Source organism: Chiloscyllium plagiosum, unplaced genomic scaffold, assembly GCF_037043375.1.
Source record: "Chiloscyllium plagiosum isolate Xiang-an unplaced genomic scaffold, Cpla_swu_hap1 HiC_scaffold_51, whole genome shotgun sequence".
Lineage (NCBI taxonomy): Eukaryota > Metazoa > Chordata > Chondrichthyes > Orectolobiformes > Hemiscylliidae > Chiloscyllium > Chiloscyllium plagiosum.
Genome location: NW_028270189.1, coordinates 32,607,076 through 32,625,881, shown reverse-complemented (window position 1 = coordinate 32,625,881; position 18,806 = coordinate 32,607,076). Strand labels below are relative to the sequence as shown.

At 44.4% G+C, this 18,806-nt stretch overlaps 1 pseudogene; it reads left to right on the top strand.

The window, feature by feature from the left end:
- The first annotated feature begins 3,244 nt into the window (after nucleotides 1-3,244).
- LOC148135136 (cyclic AMP-responsive element-binding protein 1-like) lies at nucleotides 3,245-8,121 on the top strand (annotated as a pseudogene).
- Nucleotides 8,122-18,806: the final 10,685 nt, after the last annotated feature.

Sequence of the window (18,806 nt, the reverse complement as noted above, 5' to 3'; positions counted from 1 at the left end):
TGATCATATACATTTCTATAAGATCTCCCTTATGTCTCCTGTCCTCTGAAGAAAAATGTCCCAGCTTGTCCAACCTCTTCCGATAACTCAGGCCATTGAGTATTATAGACCTGGCTACCGCTGTGCTACTCCCCTGAGAAGCTATCCCCAACAATACACCAGCTCTCTCTCCTTAAACATCCCGCATCCAACCCCATCTTTGTCCCCTGTACGATCCTCAGTTTCCTGCTCTTGCTCCAACCCAACCACGCGGACACCCACCTACCTGATGGAACCTGGATGCTTGGACAGGACAAGATCATGGGTGTTTTTAAACGCAATGAATGGAATTCTGAAATTATATTTGGACTGAATGTAATGTAGAGCAGCGTGAAATGGAGGTGGATGCCTTACGTGACTTGCTGTAAGGATACTGACAGTAGAATCTGAGGTGATCGTGAGTATATGGAGGTAGAATGTGGGAAACGAGCTGGGACTGTATTGGAGTAGTCATGGTGAGAGGGAACAAATGCTGGATGGAGGGTTTCAGCAGCTGACGGCCTGACACTGAGGTGAACCATCGGAAACTGTGCAAGTGGCCACCATCTAATAGGACAGAGAAACTGATCCATCGGCCTGAAACTGACTGACCACGTGGCTGTCAATGAATCTAATACAAGTGAATGGAAACATTGCTCAGAGTCTGTTTCTGTAACATTCAACACAACCAGGAAATGGAAAGTGAGTAATGAGCTGAAAACAAGGCCACTGCTCTGTTAGAGTCAAAATCATTCAATGTTCAGTCACTGAATATTCTCACCTGCAGAAAGGAATCTCCCAGAATCACAGCAGAAGGAGAAAACAAACTTGGCAGAGACAGAATGAAGCCACCGCCTGCATCACAACAGCTCAGAACAAAGAGGCTGAATTCTCAACCAACTGACAAGCAATACAGATACTTTCAGAGTTACAGATAGATTTCAGAATTATTCAGGAAACAGACTTACCAGATACATTGGTAGGTGGTGTGTGCCAGAAATCCATGAAATAGCTTTGTGATGTGCCGTTTTTTCGTTGAGAAATGATTCTTTGTTTTCGCTAAGAAGAGCAGATGCATAGTTCACTGATTATTAGATTTACAGACAAAGGAAACCTGATCAAGGACTCACAGGTCAATTACACTGTTAGTGACAGTCCATCGCACACAACAACAGCCTGTTACACAGAGAACAGAACAGATTCTAGTTTAACAGAGACACTCTCAAAATGAACATCTGCTGCTTTAATAAAAATGTTACCTGTTTGAAGAAAAGGAACATATCAACAATACAGCGAGACTTTTAAACTGCCCAATGTAACTGTGGAGTTTTTACCCAATTCAGTGATCACTGTTTCTATGTATTTTGAAGCTATTTTGAGCAGGGTATCTATCGTGGGTCAGTGTGGACTTGCTGGACTAAGGGCCTGTTTCCACACTGGAGGGACACTATTCAATACAATTATCAACCTGTCCCACAGCAGGATGGGTAAGGCCCGAGGAGAGTCTGTACCGGGCAGGGGTTGTGTCCCACAGCTGGATGGATAAGGCTCGAGGGGAGTCTGTACCGGGCAGGGGTTGTGTCCCACAGCTGGATGGATAAGGCTCGAGGGGAGTCTGTACCGGGCAGGGGTTGTGTCCCACAGCAGGATGGGTAAGGCCAGAGGGGAGTCTGAACTGGGGAGGGGTTGTGTCCCACAGCAGGATGGGGAAGGCCCGAGGGGAGTCTGTACCGGGCAGGGGTTGTGTCCCACAGCTGGATGGATAAGGCTCGAAGGGAGTCTGTACCGGGCAGGGGTTGTGTCCCACAGCAGGATGGGTAAGGCCAGAGGGGAGTCTGAACTGGGGAGGGGTTGTGTCCCACAGCAGGATGGGGAAGGCCCGAGGGGAGTCTGAACTGGGGAGGGGTTGTGTCCCACAGCAGGATGGATAAGGCTCGAGGGGAGTCTGTCCCGGGAAGGGGTTGTGTTCCACAGCAGGATGGGGAAGGCCTGAGGGGAGTCTGTCCCGGGAAGGGGTTGTGTTCCACAGCAGGATGGATAAGGCTCGAGGGGAGTCTGTCCCGGGAAGGGGTTGTGTTCCACAGCAGGATGGGGAAGGCCTGAGGGGAGTCTGTCCCGGGAAGGGGTTGTGTTCCACAGCAGGATGGATAAGGCTCGAGGGGAGTCTGAACTGGGGAGGGGTTGTGTCCCACAGCAGGATGGATAAGGCTCGAGGGGAGTCTGAACTGGGGAGGGGTTGTGTCCCACAGCAGGATGGATAAGGCTCGAGGGGAGTCTGAACTGGGGAGGGGTTGTGTCCCACAGCAGGATGGATAAGGCTCGAGGGGAGTCTGAACTGGGGAGGGGTTGTATTCCACAGCAGGATGGGGAAGGCCCGAGGGGAGTCTGACCTGGGGAGGGGTTGTGTTCCACAGCAGGATGGGGAAGGCCCGAGGGGAGTCTGTGCCGGGAAGGGGTTGTGTCCCACAGCAGGATGGGTAAGGCCCGAGGGGGGTCTGTACCGGGAAGGGGTTGTGTCCCACAGCAGGATGGGTAAGGCTCGAGGGGAGTCTGTACCGGGAAGGGGTTGTGTCCCACAGCTGGATGGGGAAGGCTCGAGGGGAGTCTGAACTGGGGAGGGGTTGTGTTCCACAGCAGGATGGATAAGGCTCGAGGGGAGTCTGTCCCGGGAAGGGGTTGTGTCCCACAGCAGGATGGATAAGGCTCGAGGGGAGTCTGTCCCGGGAAGGGGTTGTGTCCCACAGCAGGATGGATAAGGCTCGAGGGGAGTCTGAACTGGGGAGGGGTTGTGTTCCACAGCAGGATGGATAAGGCTCGAGGGGAGTCTGAACTGGGGAGGGGTTGTGTCCCACAGCAGGATGGGTAAGGCTCGAGGGGAGTCTGACCTAGGGAGGGGTTGTGTCCCACAGCAGGATGGGGAAGGCTCGAGGGGAGTCTGACCTGGGGAGGGGTTGTGTTCCACAGCAGGATGGGGAAGGCCCGAGGGGAGTCTGTCCCGGGAAGGGGTTGTGTTCCACAGCAGGATGTATAAGGCTCGAGGGGAGTCTGAACTGGGGAGGGGTTGTGTCCCACAGCAGGATGGATAAGGCTCGAGGGGAGTCTGAACTGGGGAGGGGTTGTGTCCCACAGCAGGATGGTTAAGGCCAGTCAAGAGTCTATACTGGGGAGCGGTTGTGTCCCACGGCAGGAAGGGTGAGGCCCGAGGGTACTCTGTACCAGGGAAGGTATGCGACCCAAAGCAGGACAGGTAAGGCTCAAGGGTAGACTGTACTGGGGAGGGGTTGTGTCCCACAGCCAGACGGTTAAGGCCCGAGGAGAGTCTGCACCAGGGAGAGGTTGTGTCTCACAGCAGGATGGGTAAGGCTCGAGGGGAGTCTGTTCCTCAGAGGGGTTGTATCCCACAGCAAGACGGTTAAGGCCAGAGAGTAATCTGTACTGGGGAGGGTATGCGTCCCAAATTAGGATGGGTAAGCCTCAAGGGTAGACTGTACCAGGGAGGAGTTCGGTCCCACAGCAAGATGCGAAAGGCCTGAGGACAGTCTGTACTGGGGATGGAATGTGTTGCACAGCAGAATGGGTAAGGCCAGAGGGAAAACTGTACCCAAGTGGGGTTGTGTCCAACAGCAGGGTGGGCAAGGCTCAAGATTAGACTTTACCAGGGAGGAGTTCAGTCCCACAGCAGGATGGGTAAAGCCTAAGGGGAGTCTGTACCAGGGAGGTGTTGTGTCCCACAGCAGAATGGGTAAGGCCTGAGGAGTGACCGAGAGCAAAGATTTACTTAGGGAGCTGAGGGGCAACATTTTCCACAGAGGACGGTTCATATACAGAATGGACTGCCAGTGGCACATGGGAGAAACAAGAACAATTACAACATGGAAAAGACATTTGGGCAGGAACATGGAGGGGAGAAAGTTTGAAGGGCCATGGGCCAAACACAGGGAAATGCAACTCATTCAGTTCAGGAAACCTGGCCAGCATTGGTGACTTCGGACAGAGAGTCATGCAGCACAGAAACAGACCCTAAGTCTTGCGTTATTGGGGGAGTGGACTCTCGTGACAAGGCATGTTGTCGAGACTGAAGTAAGTTACAGAGATATGGATGGTCGTCTGGACTGGAGCAGGTTCAAACGTATGAAATGATTGGTGAGAGGGGAGGAAAGTACAGAGATAGGAACTGTTTTTAGCATTAGAATGACTGATCCACATGACAAGCCATAGATACAGTGTGGGAGAGGGAACACAGAATGGAACATTCCCAGACAGCATTCCCACCCTCTCGTGGAAGGCCTGCTTTCCCCTCTTTTGTACTGATGCTCACTACGACAGCACAGGCTTGGATTGATAACTGTGACACTCCCGATGTTGTCTTAGTACAACAAAACTTGCAGTAAAGGCGGTGACCGAACCTGGGGTGTGTCTGTATTGTGCTCCCCTTCCAGCATATAGCTATGTCATGTCCTGTTAACTGATGTTTGGAGCCCTCTCATTGCTCTCTGCACTGTGAGTGATCTTACCTCACCCCAGATCTCCCTGCCCTGTGTCTCTCTGGCTGACAAACCATCTTCAATGAGGGATGGATTAGACACCCAGCAGCTGGGAAGTCTATTAGGTCAGGACCTTCCTGAGTACCTACAGACAGATAAACAGAATTGGAAATTAGAATGATGCAGTGATGGCTACACATGTCAAATGGCACTGAGTCCGACAGAAATCTGGAACACCCCAGTCTCCATCGTCTATCTGGAGTGGAGAATTCTGTTTGCTCAGGATCTGGAGTAGCTGCAAGAGCGAGGGACACTGACAGAGGCAACAATTCGACCCACACAGTGAGGGATACCACATGGAGAGTTACTAAGTAATATCACCAGAGTGCAAGATCAAACAATTGTGCAGGAAGAAAGGGTTTTGATTCTTGTTGCACTGGGATGCGCAACTTGTGAGCAGGCGAAGTAATGGCCTAGTGGCATTATTGTGGAACAATTTATCCAGAAACTCAGCAAGTGTGCTCTGGACACAGGTTCAAATCCCACCATTGCAAATGATTGAATGTGAATTAAATGCTTCAAAAAAGATGTAACTAAAAGCCTGTGAGTGAGTATTAAACAATTGCTGATGTTAAGAAAAATCCACCGGGTGCATTCATGTCTTTAGTGAAGTAATCTAAGGTGGGTCTTTCCTCCAATTGTCCTCGACCCCAATAGCCCCGCCCACCTGCACATTGACCTTCTCAAGATGGCGGCTCTGAGGCCCGCACTCCCTCTTCCCTCAAACAAATGGCGGCCGTCACCCTGGGCCGCTTTCCCGACAGAGACCACCATCTCCTTATCAGGGCCTGGAGGGTCTTTTTCGGGTTTTTTCACCTATATCGGCGTCTTGTGAATTCTCTCCGCTCCTTTCTCCCAGTGAGTCTCCCACACGCCACTCTCTGAAGCCGAGCGTAGCCGCACCCGGAGAAAGTTGCTCTTTGTCTCGCCGTGTCCTGGTTAATGTGACACTGCGCATGCCCTTCATAGAAACCAAACTGCGCGTGCATCGAAGATTATCAGTGAGTTTATAGAGAATATTCATAACTGCATAGAATCACGGGAGAAATATTAGACATTAGCAATTGCTCTGTCGAGTTACAGTCATTGAGATGGTTCATATCCAAATACATTTTTCCATCCAACTTAATCATACCGGCCAGGTATGTAAATTTCCAATCATTCTGGGAATTTGAAAATAAGTTTGTTACTCGAGTTGTGTAAATCGATTGGAAATATGTACATTGTCAGATTTACATCTTAACGATTTCTTTAAAACCTCACATTGTTTTATGAGAGGGGATAATACTCCACTATGTCGTGAGAATGATCAATCCTGCAAAACAGTTTACTTTCTGACCAATGCTGAAGCGTTCACTCCCGAGAATGCATTGGTCCCGCTCCTCACTCACTCTGTTTGGAGGACCGGACGCTGCTCTGTCCTACAGTTCCGCCCCTTCCTCCCAATTGCAGTGTTGATTGTGGCGCGACTCAGCAGCTAAGCAACAGAAACATTAAGGGACAAGGGAATAAGAGAGAATCTGGATAAAGTAGACTGGAAACAAAAATTTTATGGTGGGAAGTTGATGAGCAGTGGAAGAGTTTCAAAGACATTTTACAAAGGTCTATTCCAGTGAAATGGAAGGACTGTATGAAAAGGCATACTCAGCAATGGGTATCTGAGGAAAGTGATCAAATTAGACCATAAGACCATAAGACATAGGAGTGGAAGTAAGGCCATTCGGCCCATCAAGTCAACTCCGCCATTTAATTATGGCTGATGGGCATTTCAACTTCACTTACCCACATTCTCCCCGTAGCTCTTAATTCCTTGAGACATCAAGAATTTATCAATCTCTGCCTTGAAGACATTTAGCGTCCCAGCCTCCACTGCACTCCATGGCAATGAATTCCACAGGCCCCACGCTCTGGCTGAAAAAATGTTTCCGCATTTCTGTTCTGAATTTATCCCCTCTAATTCTAAGGCAGTGCCCACCGGTCCTAGTCTCCTCACCTAACCGAAACAATTTCCGAGTGTCCACCCTTTCCAAGCCATGTATTATCTTGTAAGTTTCTAATAGATTTCCCTTAACCTTCTAAACTCCAATGAATACAATCCCAGGATCCTCAGCTATTCCTCATATGTTAGACCTACCATTCCAGGGATCATCCGTGTGAATCTCCGCTGGACACGCTCTCGTGCCAGTATGCCCTTCCTGAGGTGTGGGGATCAAAACTGGACACAGTACTCCAAATGGGTCCTAACCAGAGCTTTTTAAAGTCCCAGTAGCACATCGCTGTTTTTCTCTTCCAATCCTCTTGAGATAAATGACAACATCACATTCGCTTTCTTAATCACGGATTCAACCTGCATGTTTACCTTTAGAGAATCCTCGACTAGCACTCCCAGATCCCTTTGTACTTTGGCTTTATGAATTTTCTCACCGTTTAGAAAGTAGTCCATGTTCGTATTCATTTTTCCACAGTGCAAGACCTCGCATTTGCTCACGTTGAATTCCATCAGCCATTTCCTGGACCACTCTCTCAAACTGTCTAGATCCTTCTGCAGCCTCCCCACTTCCTTAGTACTACTTGCCTAACTTCGTATCATCAGCAAACTTCGTTGGAATGCCCCCATCCCTTCATCCAGATCATTAATATATCATGTGATCATGCAGGAAACCATGCCTGGGATCCAATGAACAACAAGTCCAGCAGTAACTTTAGTGCAATTGCCGAATGGGCAGACTGTTCAAGTCCAAGTAGTTATCCAAGCAGCTCAGTCCTCAGTCACGCAGTCCCCTCAAGTTCAGACTGCTCAGATTTCTACTATACTTTAAAATGAAGACTCCCAGGAATCTGTGGATAGCACGACTGACTCTCAGAAACGTAGAGAAATTCTATCGAGACGGCCTTCATACAGGAAAATCCTGAATGAACTTTCTTCTGATCCCCCCAGTGTGCCAAGAAATCGATGAGGAGAAATCAGAAGAAGAGACTGTCTCAACCATTACTACAACGATGATGCAGACACCCATCTATCAGGTTAGCAGTGGACAATACATTGCTATGACACAGGGGGAAGCAATTCAGCTGGCCAACAATGGTACAGATTAAATGCAAGGACTCCACACATGAACAATGACCAATACAGCGACAGCCCAAGGTTGGAGCAGCCATTATACAGTATGCACAGAGCTCTGATGGACCGCAAATCTTTGTGCCGGGCAGCCAAATGCTTGTTCAAGATGCTGCTGGAGATGTCCAAACCTATCAGATCCGCACAACTCCTAACTCCACTGCTGACCAGGGAATGCTTATGGCATCTTCACCAGTCCTGCAAAGCCAGCCACAGAATGCTGAAGAAACCACTCGTAAACGTGAGGTCTGCCTCATGAGAAACAGGGAAGCAGCTCGAGAGTACCATCGCAAGAAGAAAGAGTATGTGAAATGCTTGGAGAATTGGGTTGCTGTTCTGGAAAATCAAGTTGAAAGAGAAGTTGGACAAAGTGGCCAAAAACAGCATGAAACTAGAACTGGGAAAATGTTAAAGGTCAACCGAAAGCCACAGGAGCTATAAAGAAAAGTAATATAGAACATGAGAAAAATAAACTAGCACAGATTACAAAGACAGAAAGGAAAAGTTTATATAAATATATATAACGAGAAAAGAATGGCTAAAGTAAATGTTGGTCCTTTGGAAAATGAGAAGAAGCATTTAGTTATGGGATATCACAGTGGAGGATACTAATATCTTTCCAGTAACTAGCAAAGAGACAAAGGTAGGTGAGGATTTGGAAACTATCATTATTACAGAACAGCTAGCTTTAGACTGTTTTGAGGTAATTGAGCTAACGATAGAATAGTCTCCTCACCTTGATGGAATGCATCCCAGGGTACTAAAAGAGATGCTAGGAAAAATAGCAAATTCACTGGCAGTAATTTTCCAAAATTCACTGGAGCCTGTGGCAGTCCCAGCAGACTGCAAAACAGCAAAAGTGACACCAATGTTTTTAAAAGGAGGTAGACAAAAAGTGGGGAATTATGTACCAGTTACTTTATTCTCCTGTAGTGGAAAAGATGCTTGGGTCTATTATCAAGGAAGAAATAATAGAGAATCTCGATAGAAATTGTCCCATTGTACAGACACAGCATGAGGGGCAGGTTGACCAATCTTTTTGAATTCTATGAAGACTTTTCAAGTAAGGTAGACAACGGGGACCTAGTGGATGCGGTGTACCTGGATTGCCAAAAGACCATCAACAAGGTGCTGTGCAAGAGGCTGTTGCATAATATAAGGGTGCATGGCGTTACCGGCAGAGTATTAGCATGGAGAGAAGATTGGTTGACTAATCGGAAGCAAAGTGTGGGGATAAATGAGCATTATTCTGGCTGGCAATCATTGACAATTAGTGTGCCTCAGGGATCGGTGTTGTGACTGCAATTATTTACAACTGATACAGATGATTTGGAGTTGGAACCACATGTAGGGTGTCAACGTTTGCATGTGACACTAAGATGATTAGCGGAACAAAGTGAGCGGAGGACTGTGAAACTTTGCAGAGGAACATAGATACATGGAGTGAGTGGGTAATGGTCTGTAAAATGAAATAGAATGTTTGTAAATATAAAGTTTATACTCTTTGGTTGTAGTAACATTTTTTAAAAAATCACTTGAATGTTAAAAAGTTGCATTATTTGCTCTGCAGAGTGACCTAAGCATCCTTCTACATGAAGGTTGGTCACCAGATACAATAATCAGTTCAGAAAGCAAATGGAATTTTGTCCTTCATTGCTGAAGGGATTATGTTTAAAAGCAGAGGTTTTGTTTCAGCTGTATTTGGGTGTTGGTGAGGCCACACCTGGCGTACTGCATGTAGTTTTTGTCTCCTTACTTGAGAAAGGATGTACTGGCACTAGAGGGGGTGCAGAGGAGGTTAACTAGGTTGATTCCAGAGTTGAGAGGTTCGGCTTAACAGTGACTGAGTAGATTGGGATTATATTCATTGGAATTCAGAAGAATGAAAACATATAAAATAATGAATGGAATGGATAAAATAGAAGTAGAGAGCTGTTTCCATTGGCAGGTGAAGCTAGGACAAGAGGGCATCACCGCAAGACGAGAGGCAGCAAATTTAAGACTGAATTGACAAGGAACTTCTTGACCTCTATGGAATTCACTGCACAGGGAAGTAGTTGGTGCTCGTTCAGAAAACGTTTTTAAAACTAGGTTAGATTTTTTAAAATGTAATTAATTAATGAACACGGTGAGAACGTGGGTAAATGGTTCTGTGTCCACGAAATGATCAGCCATGATCTTATTGAATGGCAGAGCAGGCTCGAAGGGCAGGACGGCCTTCTACTGTTCCTAGATCTTAGGTTATACATCCCCCCCCCTCATTCGAGACTTGGAGGTGTTGGTGTTGGATTGGGATGGATAAAAGTAAAATTCACAGAACACCAGGCTATTGGTCAACAGGATTATTTGGAAGCACTAGGTTTGCTGCTTCTTCATCAGGGGGTTTTGAGATGCTGTTGTCATTTTTGTCACTCATGAACAGCAACAAAAGCCACGAAGCAATCCGCATGCTCCAGCCAACAATGCGCCCCGGGTGATTGATGTCAGCGGCGGACCAATGGAAAGGCAGGGACAGAGCTGAAGGACCTGGCGCACAGTTGGTCCTCCGACCAATCAGGGTGAATGAGGGGCGGGACTAGACTAGACCACTTGATCATCCTCGCGGTCGGTTCGGGATGTGTGGACGGAGAGCTGTTGGTAAAGATAGAAATAAACAGCAGGAAGCGGGAGGGAAATGGTGTCGGTATGGGTTGAGAGGGTTTACAGACATTTGGTGCACATCGAAAATACAAATTTGAAACTCAGTCCCGTTTTTGCAGTAAACGGGAAAATGCCTCATCCAACGATTGATTCGAGTAAGCACCACCATCTTTATTCGGGGCAACGATTCACTGGACCCGTGCAGCCGCCAGCTTTGTTGGGGGCAAAGTTCAGCGGGACGCATGTGCAGCCCTCTCTGGTAGGGAGTCACAGGGCAGGATTTGCACAGAGCATATTCACACCCAGAGAAATGGATTTTTTTTCTGGATTTGTTTTTTCATTCATTTAAATGATTTGGATGTGAATAGAGGCGGTACAGTTAGTAAGTTTGCAGGTGACACCAAAATTGGAGGTATTGTGGACAGTGATAAAGGGTATCTCAAAGTACAATGGGATATTGATCGGATGGAACAATGGGCTGGGGAGTGGCAGATAGGGTTTAATTTAGATAAATGTGAGGTGCTGCATTTTAGAAAAGCAAATCAGAGCAGGACTCGCACACTGAATTGTAAGCTCTTGGAAAATCTTGTGAACAAAGAGACCTTGGAATGTAGGTTCATATTTCCTTGAAAGTAGAGTTGCAGGTAGATACGACAGTGAAGAAGGCATTTGGTATGCTTCCCCTTATTGATCAGAGCATTGGGTAAAGGAGCTGGACAGGTCATTGGTTAGGTCACTTTTGGAATATTGTGTGCAGTTCTGGTCTCCCTCCCATCAGAAGGAGGCACTGAAACTTGAAAGGTTTGAGAATAGATTTTCAAGGATGTTGCCAGTGTTGGAGGATATGAGTTGCGGGGAGAGGCATAATAAGCTGGGGCCATTTTCCCTGCAGTGTCATAGGCTGAGGTGTGATGTTATAGAGGCTTATTAAAATCGTGAGGGACATTGATAGCGTAAGTAGACAAGGGTTGGTAGACCCCAGAACTAGAGGATATAGGTTTAGGGTGGAGTGGGAAATTCAAAAGGAGCCGAAAGGGCAACTAAAATTGTAACATTTCAAAGGCATTTGAATAGGAAGGGTTCAGAGGGATGTTGGCCAAGTGCTGGAAAATGGGAATACATTAGGTTAGAATATCTGGTTGGCAAAGATGGGTTGGACCAAAAAGTCTATTTCTGTGCTAGACATCTGACTGTGGGATCATAAAAGTGAACATTGCTCTGATTCATCTCTGGGCTCCTTGATGTCCACTTGTTTGTTATCTAGCTTTCTCAGTCTCTCGTGTGTATTTTTGCTCTGTGTAGTATTTTACTATTACGTTCACAGTCCTCTTTGTAAATGAATTGTCCACTGATGCCTGGCTCCTGACCATATACTCTATTATCAGGTTATTTTTTCCACAATATCTTTGACGGTCAAGAGTTCTTTTTTTTCCAATAAGTGAGTGGATTTTCCTTCCATTTCTGACAGTCAAATTCTGCACCATTTTCATTCCCCCATAAATCATATTGCACTCCCTGAAACATGATGTGTATTTCTCCTTCCACAGATACCAGTGATCAAGGCCAAAGCTCTGTTGCCTGTTGAGAAGGTGATGTTTGACTTCCTTGTACTGCTGCAGTTGGTATGGTAAAGGTGCTACCACAACGTGGTTGGGTAGGAGACATTACAGATTATGCACTCAGAGATAGTGAAGAGTAGAAGATATCTGTATAAATCAACACATTTTTAATTTCACAAAATATTGAGAACTTTTGACATAAGGCTACAGATGGAGAATATTATGTCCGGTGACCAAACCTTTGCGAAATAAGCAATTTTTCAGGAATGACTTAAAGGAAGAAAGCAGATCTTAGAGGGTGGGAATTCCAGACCGTGTTGCCTTGGAATCTGTAGAAACAGTCACACAGCTGAACTGAAAAATAAACATATCATTGGGAGTCTAAACTGAAATGAGTTATTGAGATGTGAAAGTGTGTCTGGTGCATGGAGATAGGAATGATTACAGCCAGGAATTAAGTCAAGGGTGTGAAAGTAAATTGCTGTTGCTTATAAATGGGAGCCTTTTGATGGATCAGCAAGTTCTGGTACAAGTGAACACTTGGGCAGTAGAGTTTTCAATATTCTGGAGATTATAGGGAGGGTGATTGTGGGATGCTGGCCAGGAGTTGGTTTAGATAATGAAATCTAGAGTTCATAAAATGAATGAATGAAAATTTCATTAAATTAGCTGAGACTGTGGTGAGGTCAGATGATATCACTGAAGTCGAAATAGTGGTCTTGGAGTGGGACGGGCTGTTACCTTCAGCTGTTTGTCAGTTTGTGAATCAAGTCTGTAACAAGCTCAGAAGCTGATTGGCCCTGCAAGAACCCAAACTGGGCGTCACTGAGCAGGTTATTGTGAGCATGTGCTTGACAGCACTATCGATGACAACGTCTGTCACTTCACTGCTGAGCGAGTGTGGACTGATGGAGGGAAATTGGCTGGGTTGGATGTGTCCTGCGGTTTTGTGTTGAACAACACTGGGAAACATTTCCCAATATCGGTAGGTGCCAGTGCTGGAGCACTATTTGTCTTGGTGGGCAGCAGGTTCTGGAGAAGAAAGTGAGGACTGCAGATGCTGGAGATCAGAGCTGAAAATGTGTAGCTGGAAAAATGCAGCAGGTCAGGCAGCATTCAGAAACTCATTCCTGAAGAAAGGCTCATGCCCGAAACGTCAATTCTTCTGCCCCTTGGATGCTGCCTGACCTGCCTGCGCTTTTCCAGCAACACATTTTCAGCAAGTTCTGGAGCACAGCTATCAGTATATATTGCCACAATGCTAGTAGGGCCCATAGCCTTTACACTACTTGTCCATTTCTTGATCTGATTTGAAATGGGTTTTCAACCAATTCGATTCACATCTGTGATGTCATGGACAAATGGAGAAGCCTCATCCACTTGGCACTGCTGGCTGAAAATTGCTGAAAATGCTGTCGTCTTATCTGTTGAATGAATGTGTGAGGCCCCTCCATCATTAAGGGTGGGGATATCTGTGATGCTTCCTGCAGTGAGTTGTTTAATTGCCCATCACCATTCCTGACTAGGTGTGACAAAATTGCAGAGCTCAGATCTGATCCACTGGTTGTTGGATCACATAGTTCTATTTGGTGTTGCTTGCACTGTACCTTCACCAGGTTGGCGCCACATTTTCAGGTATGTCTGGTATTGCTCCTGGCATGCCCTGCGGAACTCTCCATTGAAGTAGTGTTGATTCCCCTGGCTTGATGTTAATGGTTGAGTGGGGGATATACCAGGCCATTAGATTACAAAATTGGGCTGGGGTACAGTTCTGGTACTGCTGTTGGCCCACAGTGAGACAGAGGTTGTAGGGTCAAGAGGGCTGATTGTGTTGTTGTATTTTCCAGTGCATTGGTAGATGTAATATGGTCCATCCAGTTTCATTCCTTTGTTGAGACTGTGCAGTGACTAATACAATGAGTGATTTGATGGGCCACTGTCAGGAATGCAACTTTTAAAAAAAAGCTTTGTGATTTACACATGAAAGAAGTGAAACTATCATGGTATTCGAACAGATGAAAGACTCAACATACAACCAAGGTATTTTTCAATGGACAATTTCAGTTACGTCACACTATAAATTTTTGCTATAAATGCTGTGCCTTAGAATTGTGCCCTCCACACTCACCTGATGAAGGAGCGGTGCTCCGAAAGCTAGTTTGCTTCCAATTAAACCTGATGGACTATAACCGGTGTTGTGTGATTCTTAACTTAGAATATTACAGTACTACTAACAGGACTGCATGTAAACAGGCTCAGTCCAGTTAGTCAATACATTCGGAAGGATTGCCTCCAAGTTTAACAACGCAATATTCGTCAAAACCGTCAACTTCAACCTGCAATATTGTTATTAACAAAAACTTCAGGCGGACACAAAGCTCCCCACCCCACTGCAATGTGGTAACTGGGCCCGGCCCAGGAATTGGAACTGGGACATTTGTGGACCGTGATCTCAAAGGAAGCGAGCAAACACAATTCTGACAGATGAGTTCTCAAAGATGAGTAGCAGGTTTGAGACAAGGCTGGTGGTATACCATCTTGCACTTAGCTTAATTGCATTTCTTATTTACAGTAGTGTTTTGAAAAGTATAAAGAACCAGTTTGTTTTCCGTGGTTGGGGACTTTTATCCTCGTTGATCACAGTTGCTGCCTCTCGCTCCACAAGTCAAATCATAGGATCTAAACAATAAACTGCAGGTGCTGGAGATCTAAACCCAGAAACAAAGTGCTGGAGAAACTCAGCAGTTCTGAGGGCATTGGTGAAGAGAAAAAAAATTGTTACATTTCAAGTTTTTGTCTGAATGGACAAAAGGTCATTGGACTTGGAACTTACAATGTTTAATTCCCCTCAGAGATGCTGCTGGGCCTGCAGTTCTCCATCACTGTGCTTTCGATATTCAACTTTATTTACAAAACAGATCGGAAAAATACTAATCTGCAAAAGTGAAAGGTTCATTGCAAACATGAGCATAGTTTCCACACTTGAGTTACACAAGCACGCCTCAGTTTAAAAACAAGATTTAACTCAAAGTAATATTCCATTTCAAAATTAGCCGAGTTACACCAGTAATAAAGCTCACCAGAAACAAAGTGCTGGAGGCACTTCAGCACAACATCCTGCAGTGTTGCACACAGCCACCTTTACCGAAGAATGATCACATGTCACAAAATTGAAGGCAAAGAGCGTGTCTCTTTACAGGAGCTGAAGTCAAACTCTCAATTTTTGGAAAGATTTTTATTAAACCTGATTGAACATTTAAATCTCAGAGCAAAATCTTTGCTTTTTTTAAACAAAGTGTGTGGGAAACATCTTGCTAAAGGTTCAGTTCAGTCTGATACATAGAGCCAAACGTAAAACAAACATCACACTTTCTTTCACTTCTACAAAGGGCTGACATCACATTTCTTCAGGATTTAAAGTATTTTATAAATTGTTTGTAAAATCATTTGTCACGTTAAAGAACTGGACAATAACTACTATTGTATACAATAAGAGTGAAGCCTGTGACAGCAGATTGAGCTTTGGAGGGCAGTGAATGCACTTTCTAAATTCTGGCAGCACTTTGGGAGACTGCTCCCAGATGGTGATAGTGAGCATATCTGGAATGCACTGTTTAGATTTGGGAATCCTTGGGAAACAGTCTGTGGTTTCACTGATACTTGGTTTGCGTTGTTGGTGTACAGTAAGCAATTCATAAAGTTACTTATGTATTGTTGTTGACTACCTGAATGGTATTCAAATCTGCCAGGTTGCCTTCAATAGTGTGAATGCATCTATTGTAAATATTTCAAATATTCCAGAACTGCCCAGTGCTTGGCAAATTCAGGGGGGACAAAAAAATCACATTGAGTAATTTGAAATTAAGAATGCAAGAGGATTTAACCACTGAAATATTCAATTCAAATAGTTAAATGGAATGCTCACATCTAAAATACCTGTGATCCATAGGAATGGATGGACTGACAGAATTGGGACCAAATTCCTAGCTGGGGAGTGTGAAATGTGCTTTGATAAAGTCACCTGCATTTACCAACAATAATTTGGCAAGCTCGGAAATTTAAAAAAACAATGCGAGCTTCATTGCTGCTCCAGTCGGGTCCCAAGCTCTGTGAAAAAATAACAATGTTCAGGTTTATTGCATACACTCTGAAACACGTGTTTCTTCAATAGATCTTGCAGGTTTACCAATGAGCATAGCAACATCATTTGGATGGACAAACTTTTGCCAACTCATTTCTTTCCGAGCCTCTATAGCCTGAAGAGTGACCAGAAGCAATTACTCCCCATATGTGGGAACATATGGGGAGTAATTGGGGTGGCACAGTGGTTAGCACTGTTGCCTCACAGCACCAGAGAGCACCAGAGACCCGGGTTCAATTCCCGTCTCAGGTGACTGACTGTGTGGAGATTGCACATTCTCCCCGTTTCTGCGTGGGTTTCCTCCAGGTACTCCGGTTTCCTCCAACAGTCCAAAAATGTGCAGGTCAGGTAAATTGGACATGCTAAATTGTGTTAGGTGTAGGGGAATGGGTCTGGATGGGTTGCGCTTCGGCGGGTCGGTGTTACTTGTTGGGCCGAAGGGCCTGTTTCCACACTGTAATTAATCGAAAAAAAAATTACCGTCGAGGATTTTTTTCCTTCAGAATTGATTTCCATATATTCAGTGCCCAGAAAAGATAAAAAGCTTGTCACCTTTTATAGAGCAATGATTCAGTGGGAGTAAAACACTCACCTTTTCTTGCTTAATAATCACGCTGCCTAAATTTTAAACATGAACACTTCTTAACAGTTCACGAGATCCTAACGAAATATTTTGTGCAAAACAAATCACATGATACATAGTTATTCAGATAATAAAACAAGTTTGTTCATTGAAGAACCCAGAGGAAAAGGTCATGAAACAATGTGAGTTTGATACACCTCAATTATCATTTCAAGTGCATTCTCTGCATAAATTCTCCTTTTCCTCCTCGAAGTATTCAAATTCTTGAATAATTCAGAGAATGAAGTCACAGTTGTACAACACACAATCAGACCCTTCAGTCCAAATTGCCCATGCTGACCAGATATCCTAAATTAATCTAATCCCAGCATTTGTTCCATATCCATCTTAAACCCTTTCTACTGATTATCATTTTATTTTACTTTATCAGCACTTGAAATACTGATGTTGTTTTCTCTAACATTGGTTAAAGAAATCATAAGTTCATTCATCTAAGTTAATTTTGTAATCTTTCACAAAGAAACAATTGAGAACAAAATATAGCCGAGTGCAAAACAAAATACTGCAGCTGTGCGATATCTGGGAACACTCTAAAGCTGAGGCACTGATACTGCACAAGTTTGTCAGCACGGTTTCAATTACTGACAATAATTTATTAATGCCTTAGCCTTCACATAGTTAAGGTAAATGTGAGATATCTGAATTTCATGAATTGGTTCCTATTGCACTTTGATCAACAAAAAATATTCTTGGTTTAATCTACTCAAAGGAGAAAGTGACGACCAAAGAAGCTGGACATCAGAGTCAAAAAGTGTCATGCTGGAAAAGCACAACAAGTCAGGCAGCATCCGAGAAGCAAGAGAGTTGATGGTTCAGGCATAAGCCCTTCATCAGCAATCACAGGCTTCAGAAAAATAACTGGCATAGACTTATGGCAACACATACGTAGAAAGGTCGAAGCACGTTACTATCTGATTAGAGACTAATTTCAGATTTGTTACCATTCAGTGCAACATTTCAGTATGATATTTACATATGTACCCAAAAGATAAGTTTGGTTAAAATTACAAGCTCTAGAATGATTATAGGATTAAACCTGGAAATAAAGCTGGTGAACAAGAATGGCAAAGTGAAGTCCCATCAGTATCGCCTTGGGCAGTGTCAAGGAAGAATTTGAGAGCAGAGTTGCCACTTTGGAGTAACCTGCAGTCTGGCCAAATTGCAGCAAAAAGCTGTTCAATTTTATCTGCAAACTATTGAATGCAAAATCCTCCTTGCACAATAATGAGGCAGTATTTTGGGATGTCATTTTTAAAATATATTATTTTCAAAGTTACTCACAATTGAGAGTAACAGCTTGGCGCTGTCTGCATAACACAGTACATAAAGGGATTAACAGAAAAAATATTATTACCCAAATTCAGAGTCACTAATTTATTGATATTGCATGGGTCCAGCATTGATAAGTAATCGATTTTTAAAAATAAATATAGATACATTTACTAACTACATTGGGATACAGTCAAGTTTCTTACTGAACAGTGACAGGATTGGACAGAGTCCGCGTGGATTTAAGAGAGGGGAATCAAACTTAACAAAGCTACTGAAAGAATCTACAGAGTCAAATATTAAAGTAAGAAATTGCAGGACATTTAGAAAAGCTTATCATTAAACATGGTAGACTGGGTTTTGTGAAAGAGAAATTATCTTTGACAAATTTGCGACAGTTCATTGAGGAGATAACGAGCAGGGCTGATAAAGGGCAATCCAATGATGTTCTGTATTTGGATTTTAAAAATGCAAATGATAAGGTGCTACATAAAAGTCAATTGCTCAATTTAGGAGCTCCTGGTATCGGCGTAATGTATTAGCATGGATTGACGATTGGTTTACCACACTGGCTGTTGGTGAGTCCTCACTTGCAGTGTTGTATACAATGTTAGCTCCCATATTTAATAAAGGATAAACCAACATCGGAGACCATTCAAAAAAGATTCAATTAGATGTTTCGAGGACGAAAGTGTTGACCTATCAAGAATAGATAAGCAGGAGTGATCTTATGGAAACAAGATTCTGAGGAGCTTGACAGAGTAGATGTTGACTAGATTTTCTAGCACCAGTGAAGTCTCAAACCAAGGGACATTACATAAGGGAACATTCATTTTAGAAAAAGTAAAGAACTTTTTCTCTGTGAATGGCTAGA